Source organism: Cryptomeria japonica, chromosome 8 (genome assembly GCF_030272615.1).
Source record: "Cryptomeria japonica chromosome 8, Sugi_1.0, whole genome shotgun sequence".
Taxonomy (NCBI): domain Eukaryota; kingdom Viridiplantae; phylum Streptophyta; class Pinopsida; order Cupressales; family Cupressaceae; genus Cryptomeria; species Cryptomeria japonica.
Window position 1 is genome coordinate 532,515,059 of NC_081412.1, and position 22,429 is coordinate 532,537,487.

Here is a 22,429-nt window from a genome sequence, read left to right on the forward strand (position 1 = left end):
ACCCTTAACCTATAATTCGCATAATAGGTCTGCCTTATTTCACCTATATATTTTCTTCCATCTATTCCAAAATGTTCTACAATGATCTCTTATATATATGAGTCATTTTACAGCTTGCCAAGTTGACTTACAATGTTTTTACAATAATTAACAAAATATATTACAAACAAAATTCATGTCGGCTTCTATGTCGGTATGCTTCCTTTTACTACCAGTGGTCTCTATGCTGGTGTAGAGTCTATCTTTGCCGGTGTCGATAAATTGTCTTGCCGATGTCAGAGGATTGTAAGGTTGCCATCAATGACAAAACCTTCAATCACCTACAATATCTCATTGGAGTGTGCATTTGCCAACATTGTCATTGATGTCAGAACTTATCAACACTTATCCTTTTGGAGATCTTTGGTTATGTTCACCGACATGTTCAATGACTTATGCACAGTCACCAGTATTTGGTTCAGTGGCAGGTTATATTGTTCACCGGCACTGAGGATGATCTGCTATCATCTGGAGATCACTTAGTTATGTCGAAGACATAGTTTGGACACTCATTTTGGAGATTTGGTTGTTGGTCTAATCGAGTTGGCATATTTGTTGTTACCGGCAAATTGGCCTAGGTGATGGACCAACATGCATTATCTATTCCAGATCAGCATGACATGTTATGGAGATGATTTATTGATTGGTTATTATTGTAAATGCATTAAGCGGACATGATGTATCACACATTGATTCATTTGTAATTGATTTAATTGTAATATTCTTAGTAAGCCGACCTACACATTTGGTCTTAGGTTTTCGTATATATGTAAGATCTCAATTGTGAGATTGACATAGAAGATAGGAGATGAGATAAGGTTGTGATATTCGGTATATGCGAATATAAGTAGAGCTACTCATGCAGACATCATTTAAAGATTCAAGGAAGGTTTGAAGAAGAAAATTAGAGCTTAACCGGTATTGAATCCAACATTGAAGATGCTACTTTGAGTAGTGCATTATCATTAGATTTAATCATCCAACTGTAGTCAATGTGACTCTAATTTTGTGATTGAGCAGTGAGCTCTAGGTAGTTGGCCTTTTTGCATGTGCAAACCCCATTTGTACACACATACTATCTACAGTAGTATCATCTAATTGTGGGTAAGGTTTCCCACCATGGTTTTTCCCCTTACAGGGTTTCCATTTAGAAATATATGTGTTATGTGTTGTGGATGATATTTCTCTTTCTATTTCATGCATTAAACTTCACCAATATTGTTATTAATTGTTAAACTGTCAACCGACATTAAGTTTGGTTTACCAGTATTATGCATAAAGTTTGATTAAGTTATATTTGGGTTGAAATTAGTAGACAACTGATTCACCCCCCCTTCTTAGTTGCCTCCAGGTCCTAATAATTGGTATCAGAGCTAAGTCCTCTTTTTGTAGAAGTTTAACAGCTTGAGGAGATTCTATGTCAACCAACTATTTCAGGAAGGATAGTCCGAAACTTGATGGAACTAACTATGGTATATGGAAGATTAGAATGGAGACACATCTGAATTGTATTGGAAGAGACATATGGGATGTTACAAAGAATGGCTATGTTGGTCCTACACAGAGTCAACCTAATCCACCAAACTTGGCTAAAGATCAAGAGAATGATTGGAAAAGCTATTTGGGATAAATTGGAGACATTGAATGAAGGTGATACCACTATCAAAATTGCAAAACCGGAATGCTTCTGGGTCAGGTATGAAAATCTACAAATGGAAGAAGACGAAAGAATTTCTTCTTTTATGGAAAGAGTTAATGAAATTGTTTTTAGTATACAATGTTGTGGAGGATCCTTAAGTGAAGATGACATTGTTTCTAAAGTTTTAAGAGAATTTACACTGACATACAAAATGAAAGTAACTGCTATTAATGAATTGAGAACAATGCCTAATACATCGGTATCTAGAGATACTTTGGTTGGAAAACTTTCAACTTTTGAGCTTGAGGAATTTTGTCTTGTTGCTATAATTGAGATAGATTTAGCCTTCAAAGCATCATCATCATCTGTAGCATCATCATCTTCATCATTATTTAAGAAATCTGATTGGAAAGCACTTTATGTAAGAGAACTTGAAGACATCAGAAAGGAAAATGAAGAACTTGAAGAACTTGAAGCACTATTCACAAGAATAATGCCTAAAGGTCTAGTTGGAAGTAAGTATGAAGGTAAAGCACCATTTAAATGTTTTAACTATAATAAAATTGGTCATATGGCATCTAGGTGTCTTGATAGACATGCAATATTAAGAGAAGAATCTAAAAGAACATATAAGCCTAACCCTGAATATTAGAGATACAAATTTAAGAAGAATAGAGACAAATCATGTTACTATGTTGATGAAGGAGTTATTGATGATTCTGATGAAGAATCGACAGACAATGGATGGGATTTTGTTGCAATAGCAGAAGATCAACCAACACCTACTATACAATTGGTAGAGCAGGCCTTGACAGCTAAAATTGAAGAAAAAGATGAATGGATCATTGATTCTAGATGTTCACATCATATGACTAGTGATAAAAGTAAATTCTTAACTTTTCAGGAATACAATGGAGGTCTAGTAAGATTTGGAGATGATAAAGCTTGTTTGATCAGAGGAAAAGACACTATATCTTTTGATGGTAAGCACAATACTGACAATGTTTATTATGTTGAAGGTTTGAAGCATAATCTTTTGAGTGTTGGTCAATTAGTTGAAAAGGGATTTCAATTACAATTCAAGAATGGTAAATGCAAAATTAGGAATATAACTGGTTTGGAAATTGCAACCGGTAATCAGACTAGAGGTAATATCTTTCATTTGAATAAAAATGGGAAGACATGCTTGATTGAACATATTGATGAAAGTTGGTTATGGCATAAAAGACTTCGTCAAATTTTTATTGCATTGTAAAGATCAGTACAACTAAGGCAGTAAGGGATTTACCTAAGATTGTAAAACCTCACAATCCGGTATGTAAGGAATGTCAATTTGGAAAGCAAGTTAGAACAACTTTTTAGAGTATTCCAAAGAAATCCAATAATATTCTTGATTTAATTGATACTAATTTATGTGGTCCGACAAGAACTAGAAGTCTACAAGGAGATAGATATTTTATGCTAATCATTGATGATTATTCTAGAATGTGTTGGGTTACTTTTCTCAGGGAGAAATCAAAAGCTTTTGGGAAATTCAAATTATTCAAGGCAATTGTAGAGAATGAAACCGGTAAGAAAATCAAATGTTTAAGATCAGATCAAGGAGGTGAATTCACATCTAAGAAATTTAATACATTTTGTGAGTGAATGGAATCTTAAGACAACTATCAGCACCTCAGACACCCTAGCAGAATGGAGTTGTGGAAAGGAAGAACAAAACTATTCTGGATGTAGCTAGAAGCATGATATCAGAAGCAAACCTACCTCATGTGTATTGGAGAGAAGCAGTGAATACAACGGTTTACACATTCAATAGAGTTCACATCAAAGGTGAAATCAGTAAGACCCCTCATGAACTATGGTTTGGTAATACTCCTACTCTTAAATATTCAGAATATTTGGAAGAAAATGTTATATTAGGAGAGATGATTATATTGGTAAATTTGATCCTAGAAGTGATGAAGGAATATTTCTTGGTTATTGATATAAGAAAAAGGCATATAGATGATTTAATAAGAGATTACAAAAAATTATTGAGAGTGCAAATGTGAAGATTGATGAACACTTTAGAAGATATTCAAAGTCTATGGACTGTGAACCGACTATTGAGATAATCACAAATGAACCTATATAGAATGAACCAGTATAGAATGTTGATCTAGTCACACCAGCATCATCAGAGAATTCCACAGTGACTGAAGAACAACAACAAGTGAACACACCCAGGTATATTAGATTGAATCACTCTGAAAGTCAGATAATTGGAAATAAGTATCAAGGTGTAACGACAAGAGGAAGACTGACAAATGAAGAGGTATGCTTAATTTCTCAAATTGAACCAGCAACTATTTTTGAGGCATGTGAAGATAAACATTGGATTAAGGCTATGGAAGATGAATTGGAACAAATTGAAAATAATAACACATGGACATTGGTTCCCTGGCCTAAAAAAGATGTAATCGGAACTAAATGGGTATTCATAAATAAACTTAATGAAGATGGTAAGGTAATTAGAAACAAATCAAGATTAGTGTGTAAGGGATATTCATAGAAAGAGGGAATTGATTACAATGAAACCTTTACACTGGTAGCTAGAATTGAGGCAGTCAGACTATATATAGTTGTTTTATTTTTAGCTTATTTTAATTTAAAGTAATTTCTTTATGCTATGGATTAAAATGAGTTCTTTGTAAAATATAAATGTGGGAATTTGGTAGTTGAAGATTTTTGTTTATATACATAATTAATTCAGAATTTAGTTATTTCAGGAAAAGCTTATAATTTAAGATTCCATATTTATGTTTGTAAACACATTAGGAGATTAATTCATATGTGAGTTTATTTAACTTTATTGGACAAATGACAAGATGGATTTATGTGTATTAATATAGTTGTATTTCCTTATTTTCTGGAAAATCTTTAATTGCAAGATATTTATGCTTTTGGTTGTTTTGAGAAAAGATTGCCTGTAATAGGATCTTGTGTAAATGGTGTTTTCAGTCAAGCTTGATTTCATTGCAATTTTGGTTGTGTTGTCATTATGTCATATGTTGTTATGTCTCCTTGCTCAGGTGTTGTTGTATAACCTTATTGATGTGAGCCATTGTGTGTGTTTGTCGAAATGGTCAATCTTGGTTTAGTGAATGTGTATCCTTCACCTGTGCTTTGTTAGGATTAGTTATGGCTATTTGTTTAACCATAGAGTTCTCATAGAGAGACCTTTCCTGTTGGTGTCCTATGAGAGAGAGTGGCTTTCAAGTGGGGGCCATGCCCAAAGTGGATGATAGGATAACCCGTCGAAAGTCAGTTAAAAAGTGATAACCTAATAATTGATTAGGGGGTGGGTAGAATAAATACTAATTAATATAATGTACCTCATGCATAGGATAGTGCTATTACATGGCTCATAATGTAGCGAGAAGGCTTGGAATGGCAAACTTACCACCTTGTCTTCACAAAAGGATTTGTAGGGTCCGCATGAGACTTAGTTGGAATCGAAGGCTCGGGAGAGGTTATCAGGATAACCCAGGATGGGAGTTGGGACCTATGGAAGTTGTACCATGGTATCCATCTTAAGCTATCTGATGACACTCTCTCCTTAGAGTCACTAGTGTTTAGTGAGTTGAGTCACATGGATGTTTGCGGAGCCTTATAGTTCTTTCATACTTGTCTTACTTTGCTTGCTTGAGGGTTTTCTACTATCTCCTAGCACAGTGGGGTGGTTCCATTTCGGGATCACATGGTCGGGTGGTAGTGCCACTTCCCATCGGATGTTGTGGATTGTATCTTCAGGTGAGGAAAGGCTTCGGTGGTGTTTCTTGGTTCGTGGTTCTTGTACCACCTCTTGTTCGAGATCATTGTTCAGTTGAGACCTTGTGGTCATTGTATCAAACTTTTATGTAACCTTGATATTTTAACTTTTTAATCTGTGGCATTATTGGAAGCCATGTATTTATGGATATTGTAATAGTATTTTAGTGGAATGTATGTTATTTTAGTTTCTTTGATCTTATGTAAAAATGTTTTATGGAAATTGGATACATTGGAATACTTTCATTTCTTCATTATGGAATTTAGATGTATGTGTAGTTTTAAACTTAAGCATTTGATTTATCTAATTAAATGGACAATTGGATTAACTGTGGTGTTAATATAATCTACAAAATTAATCTTCATTGGTAACTCTTAGGAAATCATATGTTAGACTTCCACTATGTTATTAAATGTGCAATGGTTATAATTAATGTACTTAATCTTTTAAAAAAAATTATTTCACCCTTTAGTTTTCTAGATGTGTTGTTTTCCTTTAGGGTTCCTCGCAGGGCAGTACAACCACTACTTGCTACCAAATTGACAAGTCTCCTACATCAGCTCTTGTTGATAAAATGCCTATAACAATGTGGCTAGGTCATAATATTTCATTGAGACATCTTATATTTTTTTCACAAGGCATATGCACACATGTGCCTCTGGAGAAGAAAACAAAGTTGGAGACCAAAGAAGTGAAATGTATCCTTATTTAGTACAATAATGGTGTGAAATAATATAAGCTTTGAGATCCTATTGCAAAGAGGATAATAAATATTAAAAGTGTTATTTTTAGAGAAACTAAGCCTCTTATTACATTGTAGCCATAACAAAATTAATAAGTTGTGGCTCAATTTCCTTCTATTATTGAGAAAGTTGAATCAATGCCCTTAGATACACAAGAAGTTGAGGAGAGCTCATCTAGCTTTGAATCTTTAGAAGAAGAGGAAGAACCACCCTTATCTTGTTCAAGGTCTATAAAGGATAGATAACCACCTAAAAAGTATTCACCTAATGTCTGGAGATGTAATTTTTATTTTCATAATAACATGGATAAACTTAGATCTATAGAAGGCTCATTAGGTATGAATGATGCAAAATCCTATAAAATTGCTATGGATGAAAAAATGATAGCTTTGAAAAAGAATGATACATGAGACCTTGTACCATTTATTGAAGGACAAAAACCTATGGTTGCAAATGGGTGTTCAAGAAAAATATTGGTTTAGATAGAGTATAAAATGAGGTTGTTGTGAAAGGTTACTCTTAGGTTGAGGGTGTTGATTATGGTGAAAAAATATCTCTTGTTGCAAAAATGACATCCATTAGATTTTTTATTTTTATTATTATTTTTTATGATTTGGAATTTGATCAAATATATATAAAAAATTGATTTTATTTATAAAAATTTGGAGGAGTATATTTACGTTAAATGTATAGAGCACTACAAAGTGAAAGGTAAAATTAATTTGGTTTGTAAAAAATAAATATTTGTATGGCCTCAAACAAAGTTGTAAGATGTGGTACCAAAATATTGATATATATGTTTTGAGTTTGATATTATAGTGTTCTAAATTAGACCACTATGTATTATAAATTTGATGGTGATCATTTCCTATACATTACATTATATGTTGATGATATGCATTCATTGGTAAAGGGAAAGGTATGATTTTAGAATGAAAGTCTCAACTTGCAAATAAATTTAAAATGAAAGATCTTGGTGAAACTAAACACATTCTTGGGATGGAAATTAAAATATATAAAGTGAACAAAAATCTATGGCTATGCTATAGTAAGTATGTGAATTTAGTTTTATAGAGATTTAATATATGAGATTGTAGAACATTATGCATTTTTTTAATTATTGGAACAAATTTGTCTACTTCAAATTGTCCTAAATCCCCATTAAAGATTTAATACATTAGTAGAATTCCTTAATAGAGTGCATTTGGAAGTCTTATGTATGTTAGGGTTTTCTTTAGATCATACATTTCCCAACAAGTGAGAGTTCTTTCCAAATATATAAAGAGTAGCTTAGAGTATTGTTTGTTTTATCATGGAATTTAATATGAGAATACTTTCTTTGATATTCATGGTTATGTGGATTCGGATTGGGTAGAAGATGTTGATAGAAAATGATCCACCAATGCTTATGTGTTTACTTTATTTTGATGGTACAATCAATTGGACGAGTAAGCGATAGGCTAAGGTTTCTATGTTCACTATTGAAGTTGAGTTTATGTATGCTACTCATGTTTGTAAATAATTCATTTAGCTTAAGAGATTGGATATTGAAATAAAAGAAGGTGCAATGATAGTTTATTGTGGTAGTCAAAGTGAGTTCTCCCTAGCTAAGAACCTAATATTTTATGCTAAGACCAAGAAAATTTATGGTGAATATCATTTTTTAAGAGATATGGTTGAGGATGAAAATGTGAAGCTACTTAAGGTATAAATTTTGATGAAAATTGTAGATTCTTTAACTAAGGCTATGAATGCAGAGAAGTTCAAATGGTCTTTAGAGTCTATGAGCCTCTTTACCCATAGAAATTAAATAATGATGTTTATATCCCTCTCATTTCTCTTGAAAGGTGTTCATCAAGTGGGAGAATGCTAGGAATATGATGTCTCAACCTTGTGTTTATAAAAAGGTTATTGTTGATAAATGAGCATGGGGGGTTACTAAAGGGGTACCCCCTTTGAAGGTTTTGGGAAGATGGGCTCATCAATGAGGGGTTTTGATGGTCCCACACACCAATGGGAGTTCAAGGACAATGCATTTGAATGCCAATTTTAATGAATAATTTATTATTGTAAATATTGACCATTTATCATTAGGCCACACGTCTAATAGTGGATATTATGTGCATGCTTTTATTGCACTAGAGGGAAACCCTATTTTATGAGGGCATTATGTTATAGATATAAATTATGGTGCATTGGGAGATTTTGATAGTTATTAGTTGGGCTTCTAAATTTCTAGTTAGTGATACTCTAGTGAGAAGTTTGTTTTGTAAGTATATTATAATCCATTGTTTATTTTTGAATAATATATTGGATTTTTTTTGGAGTGTACGTATTTTCTCTTGAAAGGTTTTTTCCCATGTAAATTATTGTTTTGTGGTGTACATGTTTTTTCTTTCATTTTTGATAAGGGGTATGTGCAGGATCATGGTGGGCTAAACAGACCCTTAAGTGGCAATGAAAATTCAAAAAAAACAAAGTTAGGCAACTTGACATAAAAAATTGAATAAGTTATCAAAATTATTTAACAAATATGTAACAATAGAATCTATAGCAAATTGAATTTAGTTTCTAAGCTAGTAGTTATTTTTTGAAGAAAAAAAATCTATTTGATGAAAATTTGAAATTTCAATATAGTAGTACTAAAATTTTAGGAAAAAGATAAGAATCAGGTGTTTGTCTGACCAACCTAACCATAATCAAATCATAATAATTTTTAATAAGATTCTAGATATAAGTACAATCATGTCTGGATGTGACACACATTTTTTTATATTTTTTTTGAAGTAAATAATTAATTATCAATTTTTCACTACAACTTTTTTAAAATATAAAAATTTGTATGTGTGACCACCATAACTTGGTCAAAACTTTATGAAATTAATTTTTTAAAATCCTATAGTATGTGAAGCATGTTTCAGATTCAAAAAATGTGATACCATTTGAAAGTTATAGATGTTTTCAATTAGCCTATTAATCAGGACTTTAGTCAAAATTCAAGTAGAAAATGAATAATAATAATTTATTAAAGTCAAAATAAGGCAAAATTTATATTGTTGGAAAGCTTAGAATCTCCTTAAAAATCCCTTTTTGTTTCATCAATTTTGGCATAAAAAAAGTCATTAGCCACTAGGGCGAGGTCTGGAAAAGAAAGGAAAACTCCTAAACACATTTTTTCTATTGACTTTCTAGGTTTGGCATGTCCTAGCCAAATCCCAAAGCAACCTTGAGGCAAAAACCAAGGCTACATATTTTTTATAGAGGTAATGAATGTCCGATAATATCCAATATCTGATTTTTATTTATTTTTTTATAAATATAATTTATAATATATAATAAATTATTGATATATTATATATTATATATTATATAATATTATAATATATGGTTTTCCAGAATGTTGAAAGGGATTCAAACCACCATCGCATTAATGAATATACTCTCTGAATGACTGAGGCACACTTACTTTTGTTCAGTAGATTTGAATTAATTAATATACATTAATGTATGAACACTTGCGTGAAGAAAACCAATTACTCACAATAATGGCTAGTTTTGAAACTTAACTCCTACCTGCGAAGGTTTGGTTTTAATGGTGCTATGTTTGGTTGCAAACTAGTAAACTGTGAATAATCTAGAATGTCTCTTCCAATTTTATTAATATATAATATAATAATAATATATTATAATATTAACATATAATAATATATTATATATTAATATTATAATATTAACATATAATAATATATTATATATTAATATTATAATATTAACATATAATAATATATTATATATTAATATTATAATATTTTATTAATTTATTAATTATTGGATATTAGATATTATGATCCGATATCTAATATATTTTCATAAGGGCACCAACAATTTGGTTGGTGCCTTTCTTAGAGGTATTGGATATCAGATAATATCTGATATCTGATACCTTATTTAGGAGAGAGAGAGAGAGAGAGAGAGAGAGAGAGAGAGAGAGAGAGAGAGAGAGAGAGAGAGAGAGAGAGAGAGAGAGGGATCTAGAGAGAGAGATATATAAGGGGAGATATGGAGAGAAGGGGAAAGGGATATAGAGAGAGAGTAATTATATTGAGGGGGAGAGGGGAGAGATGGAAGTATAAACAAAGGAAGAGAGTAAGAGAGAAAGGGAAATGGAAAGGGTGTGGGCAAGGCCATCTCCCTTTACCCTTATCTCTCTTTCTCCTCCCTCTCCCTTACCCACACCCTATCCCTTTCCCCTTCTCTCCCTCTCTCTTTTTTTATATTTCCATCTCTCACCTCTCCCCCTCAATAATTATTCTCTCCCTAGATCCCTTTCCCCTTCTCTCCATATCTCCCCCTCTCCATTTTCCTTTATCTATCTACCTATCCCTCTCCCCTATCCTTTTCCAACCCCCTCTCCATTTCCCCTTCTCTCCCTCTCTCCCCCCTCTCCCTTTCCCACCATCTCTCCCTTTGTTGATACTTCCATCTCTCCCCTCTCCCCTCCCAATAATTACCTCCCCTCCCCCCCCCTCTCTCTCTCCCCCACCCCCTCAATCCCTTTCCCATTCTCTCCTTATCTCTCACTCTCTTTCCCCTTCTCTCCCTCTCTATCCCTATCCTAAACAATGTATCTAATATTGGATATAATCAAATGTCTGATGTACCTAGTAGAAAGGGCACCAACAAATTGATGGCATACATATGAAAAGATATTGAACATCATATATAATGTGATATTTGATATCTTTTCGTTTGGGCACCAAAAAAATTGTTGGCACCCATATGAAAAGATGGAAGGATATTAGATATTTGACAATATTGGATATCCGATACCTAGGCCACACAAAATAGGACAATGGGCTGTTTTGAGCATTCCAACGATCCCTATATTCTTTTTGCAAGCGACAAACATGGGTTTTCATACAGATAGAGAGAAAAAATTTCTTTTTTGAGAATCTTGTACACAAATTTGTCATTAGAATTTTTTTTTGAGCATCTTTGTGGAGGTATAATGGGGAGCAATAGTTGTCAAAAGCAAAAACGTAATAGAAAAATTTCAAAAGAGAAAATTGTTCAACATATATAGACAAAGAGATAGAGAAAGTCATAGGAAGAGAAGACAAGGTATGCCAAATACTGGTGAAGCCTCTACAAATATTATTTCAAGTGAAGAGGAAATTGAATATGCAAATGTTGAGCATGATATTGAAAATGAAAATAAAAATATAGATATTGATATTGGAAATATTGAACATGATACTCAAATTGGGAATGAAAATGTCAAAATTGATATTCAAAATGTTCAACATGATATTGAATTTGGATTTGAAAATGTGGAAATTGAAAGTGAAAATGATGGAATTGACATTGAAGGTGAAAATGTTGGAATTAACATTGAAGGTGAAAATTTTGGAATTGATATTGAAGGTGAAAATGTTGAACCAAGAGAACATTATGTATCACCAAATTACATGAGAAATGAAGATGAGGAAGAAAGACAAATTCCAAATTCAAGACCTTCAAGAAACCCAAAATGGTTACTTGAAATTGATGAGAACATTATAGACAATCTTGAAGGCAAGAGGTCAACACAAACCATTTGATTGTGGGCTACACAACTTTTCAACCAATATTTTAACAATAAGACATTGACTTAGAAATGCCAACTTTTTGTACAATTGCTAAAGATGCAAAAGATGAGACCTTTGCTAGCCAAATTGAAGATTCACGTGAATAAGAAGACGAAGAGAAAATATATTATTGTCAAAATATTTTTAATGCTCTCAATTATATTGGAAAGAATAGAAAGGTAAAAGATAAGAGAGGTGCTCAGAGAGTTATTACAACCTCCTTAGCAAGCCATCATTTGGGAAAGGATCACTTTATGAGATAAACTTGTGTTGATTTGAACATAAATCATAAAACTTTGGATAGAGAACTTTCACGAAGAGAAAGACTTTATGATCTTCTTCAAAGTGATACATGGGATTTTGGTGGGAGCCTTCGTGTTGATATGAAGTTGACCGATAATTTAAAGGAGGAAATAAATTTTTTTTGGCACTCTAACTCTAAAGTATCACCCAATGTAAAGAATGTTTTAAAGTTAAGAATTGGCAATAGAGATTGCACACTGCATCCTAAACATTTCTTGGAATCAAACAAAACAATCTTGTACAAAAGATTTTGTGAAACACATACAACTTTGCAAACCTCACTGAGGGCTTTTGAATATTTGAAGCCATTTTATTGTGTACCTCTTAAGATTTGTAATAATTGTTGCAAATACCATGTAGAGTTTTCATTTACCATGAACTATTATTCTATATTTGTTCTACTTTTCACAGTAATGAAATTTTGCAAGAGTGTAATGCAATACAACTTTTGAGATCATCAAGAGAATTGATAGATCTATCTCTATGTCCTAGAGATGATGGATGTTTTTTTTATAGAAATGATTGTTTGAATGAGAAGTGCTCACAATGTGGTGGCTTGTCAAATTTTGTTTAGTGTTTTCATGAGGATAGTGAACATGAATTTGGAAAGAATATTATTAAGAAAAAGAGATATGAGATGGTCAAATATACTTTGAAGAGTGGAGGTGAAGGTTCTAGATGTGATTTGGTCTTTGGAGAAGTCAGTGTTGCTGATTTTATTTCAAATTTAAAGGAAAATATTTTCTACAAGTATACAAGGCATACCCATAGGTCTCGGCGGTTGGATGATCAACAATTCAGGATGTGTAAAAACTATTTCTAGATTGTCACTATTATATCAGTGGCCAATTTTACAAAAAACTACACATTGGAATCACAAAATGAGGTACAAGCTCAATATTACAATTTCATTTAGATTGCTATTTTTGTCCATATAACATATAGAAATGACTTGATAGTATAGAAGAGGATAGGAAGATAATCAAGGAGTATCATTTTTATATGAGTGATGATAGATCTCACTCTTTCGAGTATGTGCAACATTGTTTCAAGAATTTTTTTGAGTTCTTGTAGGAGAAAGATATTGTAATAGGCCAACATCTCATTTGGTTAGATAACTGCATGAGTCAATTCAAGAAAGCTTGTATGTTTTATTGGTTGAGTAGAATGCATGCAGAGAGGGGTGTACTTCATATTTGGAGTTTTTTTGAAGATGGGCATGAGAAAGGGGAGCATGATGGAGTAGGTGCATATTTGAAGAGAGCTCTAGTTAAGGAGTAATTAAGGATTTCAGGTGCTAAATTATTTGATGCACGTTCTATTGTTGATTGGTGTAGTTCAACAATGTTATGGAGAGGGACACTTGATTCAATAGTGTGTATATTATTTTGGTTGGTTGAGGAGGGAATGATAAGAGATAGATTGGATTGTCAAACAATCAAATATTCTTCAAAGATGCCTTCATTTTGTATCTCAGATGCAATTACATGAACCATTTGGATATGAGAGTTGGCTTGTTTTTGTCAGAGTTGTATTTAGTATTATTGGGATCAATGTGGGTCAAGTGAATGGGTGGATACATGGGTTCCAAAATATCTAACTCCTTTATCTCAAACAATATCCATGCCAAATAATGACATAGAATGTTCAGTTGAGTATGACCGTCTTTCAGATCTTCTACAACCAGGACATGTTTTTGTAGTTGTTGCACCATAAGGGAATGAAGAGAGACTAGACTATTTGTTGGAACAATATGTATAGGGAAAATATAAGCTAACATAGTTTATGATAGATGATGATGGGTTCATGTATCCTACAGGTTCGATTGTTGTTGCAAGAATATGGTTGTGAGCATACATGATTAGAAAGAATGGCATACCTACATTTTAAGACTATGAGAGACACAAAACCATTCTCGTATATTCACACCAAGTGTTATAGCTACAAATGTTAAGTTGTTGAAGAACCATACAAGACTAAAGATAAAATAACCATGAATAGTTAGTAGTGTTGATTATGAAGCAATACTGGATACTCTTAAGCAAAGAGAAGACCCTTCAGGCACACTTGAGTAGCATATCTAGTTCATACCAATTTACTGTAAGGAATGGAAGGTACAATGCATTGTTAATACTAACATCCCTATGGTTAATTAGGTTAATTACATGTTTAGGTTCATTAATTTGTTTGGTTAATAAATTTATTCTTCTCATGGATTGCAAATGCAAGGATTATGAAAATCATAGACACTTGATTCAATAGTGTGTAGATTCAATAGTTATGATCATGAAGCATATCTAGCTCATACCAATTGACTGTAAGGAATGGAAGGTATAATACATTGTTAATACAAACATCCCTATGGTTCATTATGCTTAGGTTCATTAATTTATTTGGTTAATAAAATTATTCTTCTCATGGATTGGGAATGCAGGGATTATGGAAATCATGGACATACATGATTCATTTACTTTAATACCTCAAGTCCATGTTTCCTCTTAGGACAGTCAAGAGTCCTAGAGTATGCTTGTGGTAGAGAAGGGATGTTATCGATATTTCATAGACAAACTATATATGCTTACAAACATAACATTGATACAAGTTAGCATATAATTTTTGGTGATAGGAACATATTTACTCAACAAAAAATAAAATAAATACATACCCGAGGCATCTCTTCTTCTACTTCTTTAGGTATTGTGGAAGTAGTCAACAAGGATGTGAAACCAATAATTCCTTGTACATAAAAATGACAAGTATGTGAAACTATCAATATATGTAGACACATGTATAATCATTAAAAGTTCTTTAAACTTTTAATTTAATCAAATTTGCATTCAATTACCTTTCCCTCGTCTGTGATTGTGCTTCCAGAGTCTAGATTGCATGACACTAGACTCACACTAGGTGTGTCCTACAAGAGTAAAATAAGATAAACATGTAGGTTAATTTATAATTCAATTAATAATAATTTAAATGACAAGAACGTATACAATAAAAAATGTAAATGACTAAGTGCACAAATATATACCACGTAGCTATGAAGGCCAAATAAAATGGTCAAGAGGGTGGCATCATGGACCTATGATATCTCCTCCTCATACATCAACTATTAAATAGATCATGTATATAAAAATTAGTACTTAGTACTATCTCTTATAAATATTCATTTAAAATAAAACGCACTATGAAATTACAAGTTAAGTCTTACCACTTCATTGTCATTGTACGATTAAGGTACCTATTCATCTCTAGCATGCGAGGACTCCCCAGGGTGTTCTCTAGTCCCTATCATCTCATCTGGTACTCTAGCCATATCATGCACCTTGTAATTAGATGTGTTGATGGGATGATCAAAAAGTTGTCCAAGAGGACCTAAGAAGATGTGATGGCACATAGTGCAAGTATGCAACACAAAAATATGTGGATGTGAGGAGGATGTGTTGACACCACCCGATCTACCACTAGCATCACCCTCATGTGGCTGAGCTAGTGCCACAACTAGAGAAACCAAAAGGCCACTCAAAGAGTGAATAACCGATATAGTCTGTGATGTTGCCTCAATAATAATATCTGGAAGTTGTATTGGAGGTGGGCAAGTAATGCGAGGAGGGGAACATATGGGCCCTATACTACTCAAATTGCCCCAGGTCTATCCTGGGGCATACCCCCCATGCCCTAGAAATGTTTGATGTCAAAGTAGTTGACATGCTTGCCTAAAAAAAAATCAGCATATAATTTCTTAATGAGGTAAAATGGCACATCGAGATTGTTGTTGGATGGTCTATCAAAAACGATGCACCAACGATCCCAGAAGTTATCTCACATAGCATCATTTTGATACTGTTCAAAGGAAAGTTTTGGTTTTTTGACATCTATGGGTTGTTTGGTGCAGGGATTAGCAAACATGAAAGCTATTTTGGCTTTAGATATCTTGAGGTTCTTCACCTCCTCATAGGACAATCCATCTGCATATTGTTCCCACATGGCCTCTTGTCACAAAACAACCGCATTGTAATTAGTGGTGACAATTTATATTGGAGATTATTTGACTTTAGTGTGGCTAACATCAAGGATAGATGAGGGATTGTACTATAGACATCAACAATGCCCCTCAATTGATCCAAAGTTTGACCAATTAATTCATGAATTAAGGGGTTTGGTAGAGGAGGATTGGGTGGTTGTGGATTCTCATTGTTATCAGCCATTTTACCTGATTGAAGTGGAAAATTTAGATTTAATTAACAGATTTCAAACAACATAGTGTATTTGAAATAAAAAAACTAAAAACTAAATAAAAAATAAAAAAAATAAATCAAAAAATGCAAATTAATGATAAAAAGAGAAGGAAATAAAAAATAATTCATACCTGATGCTTGGATTTGATAAAAATTTATTTGGAAGAATCGAATATCGACTTTTTTTGGATATCGGATCGCTCTAAAACTCCAAACTCGTGGATAAAAATAACCCACAGGTAGGCACAGTCTCGGTATTTACAATATTCACAGGTATCAGATATTTGATTGTATTTTTATGTTTTCCATTATATACTAATAATACATATATTCATATATAATAATTTATATGTATTAATATAATATATATTTTTATATATTTTATATTAATATTATAAAATATTAAATATATTATTAATATAATATATTATATATTAATCCTATATTTCATATCACCACTTTTTGGCCCTCATGATCCTGCACACACCCTAAGTTTATGTAATTGTTGTAAAGATCTAAAATACTTTTGCATTACCACCTTCAAATATTAGTATAGGAAGTTGTTCCATTAACTTAAATACCTTTCAATCATCTCTTATGTCTTCCCATTAATTTCTTCTTTGTTACCTTTTTGAATTTTTATTTTCTTTAAAATTATAATTCTAGTTTCTATCACCATTTTAAATTCTTACAACTTTTAAAATATATTTTTTATTAGATTTTTTTTAATATTTAATAACCTATGTATATGTATATGTATATATATATATATATATATATATTTTAATAATACTTTTACTTATACTAGATGTTGTAATCAAATTTCCTAAATTTTCATCCTATTGTATCTAACCTATCTTCTCATGTTTATTCTATTATTTTAATTAATCTTATTTCTTAATTTTATGAGTACCTTTTCTCAATTATCTCTTTTATCATTATAATTAGCTTAAATTTTCTCTTACTTTTTCTTAATTATATTTTTCATTTTTTTAATAGTTCTAAATTATAATATTGATTCATGTTAATATTTATTACTATAGACCTATAAATATGACCACTTTCTTAAGTGAATATTTAATATTTATTTTAACCTTATTCCTCTTTTAATTAAATTCTTCATATTCATCTTTATGATTAAATGAGTTACTCAATTTATTTAATTAAGTTCACCTAAGCTTTTTATAACCTTTAATTAAATAAATCACTTTATTTAATTAATTCCTCTTCCCCCTTTTTTAATTAAATTTACATTTAATTAAATTGATCCTTGCAAATAAATAAATCTAATTTATTTATTTAAATCTCCCACTTGTATTTATGCAAGTTGCATCTATTTGATTGAGATAAAGTAATTTTATTTTAATTAAATTCCTTTTTCCTCCACTTGTATTTTCCTACATCTCCCACTTGCCTCTTTAACCCCTTCTAGATTCTTCTAATCACTTCCAATTTAGCCTAATCCATCTCCTAATTATTGTCACAATCCTAAGAAAAGAGAAGTTACTTCTCAAATCCTTCAAAGTCTTTGAAAACCATTAAAGGCTTTATGTCCTCAACAAGTTAACCCTCAAAGTCTTCCAAACCATTTAAGGCACTTACATAACCATTAATGGTTAACTCAACCTTCTTGCATGATTAGAGAGTTTCTCTCTAACTCAAACCTCATCTAACCCAAGGGCCTCATCAAGCATTCATGGCTTTAACCTTGATTATCCCTTTAACCCTTGCACAATAGTTTACCCCTTTAGTAAAAGCTTTATCCAATGGATAACCCTAGTCTAACCTTAACCCTTACCTCCTAAGGTAACCTTCATGTCTTCTCAAGAATTTAATGCTTCTTTCATCTCCTCTCAAGAACCTTCTTGTTGACAATTGTCATCATTTCATTGGTGAGAATTGTGAACATGGATTGATTAACTTTCAATCCTGGCCCTTGTTAAGATTGTTCAATCTTGACCATCCATTGCCCTATTTTCCCTATAAATAGAGCTCTCGTTCTCTCATTTTCATAGATCCAAGTTTTTTATGCATCTAACTTATAGTCATTTTTCTAATCATCTATCATCTCTTTGATAAATCCTCTTAATGACATTTAGAAACATTTTTCAATATCATAGCATATCCATGTTAGACTAGTATATCTTGTTAGCTAGGATTACTAATCTTTATCATAGCATCAAATTCATACTAGTTTAGATCATTCTGGTTTCAATATCATACATGTTGTAGAAATGCATTCATGCTTATTGATGCTCTGCAAAATGGACAAGTGTTAGATTAAAGCCCGTGGTCGTATAACACACAAAAACAACAAGAAACAAGGATCAAAGGTTAGTGTTATTCAACCAAAAACTAATCTAAGCAAGCATATCAAAAGAGACACTAAAAACATGATAAAGTATTTAAATAGGGAAACAAATATCACAAAGCATCTCCAAATGCCTTCTAAAATGCTCTTAGCTCCTTCTCCTTTGTTCCTCTCCTCTCCAAGTTCCAAATTAGTGTAGCTCTCAACAACTTTTTGCACTATGGATGCTACGGAGGTTCAAGATTGTAGATGATTAACTATGCTATGAAAGTGTAAAACAAACTAATTAGATATATTATGAAATGAACTAAGATTTATTTTAGTCCAAAATGACAATATATGTGATTTATGCTAAATGCTCTCTCTAAAATTCACTATAGATTAAATGCATACAAGTTTTCAGGATCTGGATTATGAAGAAATGGGCTCTATTTATAGGAAAAATGGAGCAATGGGTGGTTGAGATTGAGTAATCTCAACAAGGGTCGGGATTGAATGATATTCAATCCATGTGAGGACTTTCAACCCAATCCCAGGATGACAAGTGTCAATATGAGATAGGTTGAGAGGAGAGGGAATAAGCATTAAATGCTTGATATGACCTGAAGGTTAACTTGGGAGTCAAGGTCAAGGTTGGGTTGAGTGAATAAATTCTTTATTCAAAGAATAAAGCCTTTATCCAATGGATAAACTCTTGTGCAAAGGTTAAAGGGATAACCATGGTCAAAGCAATAAATGCTTGAGGAGACACATAAGTCACATGAGAGTTGACTTAGGGGTTAACCATTAATGGATTGGAAGACTTTAGAGGTTAGCTTGTTGTACACACAAAGCATTAAATGTTTTTCAAAGTCTATTAGGCTAATTAGGAAGGGGTTAGAGGAATTTAGAAGGGGGTTTAGGAGTGCAAGTGGATTTGGTGGGTGAGGGAGAATAGGATTTTAATTAAAATAAAATGATCTTATTTCAATTTGTGGTTGCAACTTGCATTTGTAGGAAAATGCAAGTGGGGGGGGGGGGGGGGGTGAATGATTTAAATAAATGTTTTTAATTATTTATTTAAAAGAGGAAAGGGGGATTTAAATGAAATAAATAAGATTTATTCATTTAATTGATTGTGAATTTGGTTTAATGAATTAATTAAAATAAATTAAATAATTTATTTAATTAATAGGAGAATGATTTGAAGATGAATTAATTAAATGTTAATTTAGTTAATTGATGGCTAGTGAATTTTTAATCAAATAAATACTAAATATTCATTTAATTAAAATGGATAGATTTATGTGACTACATTTGCCCCTCTTTGAGACGCTGCGGTTTATCGCGTCGTTTCAAAGAAAGAAACATAGCTATGAAGAAATGCCCCATAAAATGTTAATTTAATGGGTGCTATGCCCCCTCAAGAGATGGGCCGAAAATTTTGAAAAATCGGGCGATCTCTCGAAAAAGAACAAGAAGTGGAGGGGAGATAGATTAGAATAAATTAGCAATAATGTAGAAAGAATGGGAGAAAATGGAGTGAATACAAAAAAACAACAAGCCAACGAGTACCCTTAGGTCATGCAAGAGATACAGAGCAGATGTAGTGTGTGGTTTGGATTGATGCTATATAATTGATCAAAATTGGTTGGACAATCTGGTGCAATCGCTTAAATTGCCCCAGTCGAGTCAAAGCATGACAGTTGATGTCAGTTGGTCGCTTAGATAGGATAAAGTCCGAGTAAGTGAATCAAAGTGACCTGATGTGACTTAGACAATTGATGCGATTGCCTAATGAAGTCAAGGTAAATGAAGCAAAATACACGTTGAGACTTAGACAATTGATGTAATTGTCCATTATGATTGTGTTTGATTGGTTGATCAATTGATAGTGTGTGCGTGTGATGGATGGTTGTGGTGAATCATAGCAGCCCCGTTGAGACTAGGTCATTATGATAAATGTTTGTTGTAGTCTAGGATTACCATGATTGATTACCTGTTGAGATGCAAAGATACTTGATCAGAGTATCTGTTGATAGTCTAGGTGTGTGTGAGTTGATGTACCTATGTAGATAGAGTAACTTGCTTGATTGGGTTGACTTAAGATGGGAAACACAATCCCTCCTGTTTAGAGATGGATGGTGATGAACATGGCTTGATTGGGTTGATGGGAAACAATGAAGGGATTATGATGATGACTAAGATAGGGAGGGTGAGGGGGGGATTCAATGTTAGATAGAAGATATGGAGGACCTAGGACCGAGTCCTATGGAAGAAGATGAGTAAAATAGAGTATGCATTGTTATGACTATGTATGCATGATATGAAGCTATTATGAATGTATGGATGGGTGGAATGAAATAGAATGAAATATATATAGATGAGATGAAATGATGATCCATAGTGCTTTTATTTTCATCATTGAGCATTTAAAAAAAATGTTGTAAGAAAATACAAGCAACTTGACATAATGATTCAAGATGACCTGAGTATTCCTTACATGGATTTTGATATAGCAAGTTAATACAAGCAACTTGATATAATGGACCAAGTTGACCTGAGTATTGCTTGTGGAATAGATAAGGATTATCTCCTTTCATGCATGACTTGGAACATCCTCCTTGATCTTTTGCCAATCATATCCTGAGACAAGTTCATACTGTAATCAGAGATAAACCATCATCGAGTTTGGATGAGGCAGTAGGAACCAAAGATGGAGTATTGTACCTATAAGCAAACAACATATATAATGAATAAAGAATATGGATCCTCAATAATGGTTCATGCTTAGATGGTCGAGGTATATGTTGTAGTCATCAAACTATAGTGATCTATGACTATATTTTTCCTATGATCATGTAGCTTAGTGAACTTCCCATGTAGACACCATTAGTACATGCCTTAGAACTTCATTGAAATAATTCACAGAAGATACACAAACAATGTTGTAGGAACCTAATATATATAAACGAATGAATACACTACAAATCAACCAAGTACTTGATAGCTTAAACAAAATTTTCTTGTTAAAGAAAATGTCATCTTGTCTTTGTTTTGGTAAGGAAGGATGCATCCTTTTTTAAGACAGTTTGTCTATTTAATGTTGATTGTTTAGTTGATCGGATAAGTGGTCATCATTGGAGTATTTCACAATGTTTGTTTGGTATCTGCTTTGAAAAACATATGTACAGGGCACTGCCATGTTTTTGTTTGTTTTGATGTTTTCTGATGTTTTTGGATTTTGTGAGATAGTTTTTGAGTGTTTTTGGATTTTGTGGTTGTTTTGAATGTTCTTGGTATTTTGAGGGACAGTTTTGAACAAAGAACCAATGAATCACAAGTAATACAGAATCCACTTCCATCAAATAGGTTAAGGGTATTGCCTCCAGTTTAGGCATGACTTTGAAAAAGCAGGATGCAATATGCATGAAATACTATCCTTGATTGCAGATCAATAACAAGCCATGGTTTGGACAGATGGATGAGTGAATGTAGTGAATGTGATCACAATGTGTGAAAGACAATGGAGCCATAGCCTTTATGAGTGGTGCTTGTTTGCCAGGTTTTCACCATCGTACTTACCCAAGGTGCCACCGGAGTGGTTGTTCACCGTTTGGATGCATGATTTTTCTTTACTCTTTTGATGTTTTTGTATTTTCTTCAGGACATTTATCTGAATGTTTTTGGTGTTTTTTTGGTATGTATGGGAGCCTGATGCTCTATGTAGCTTATGTAT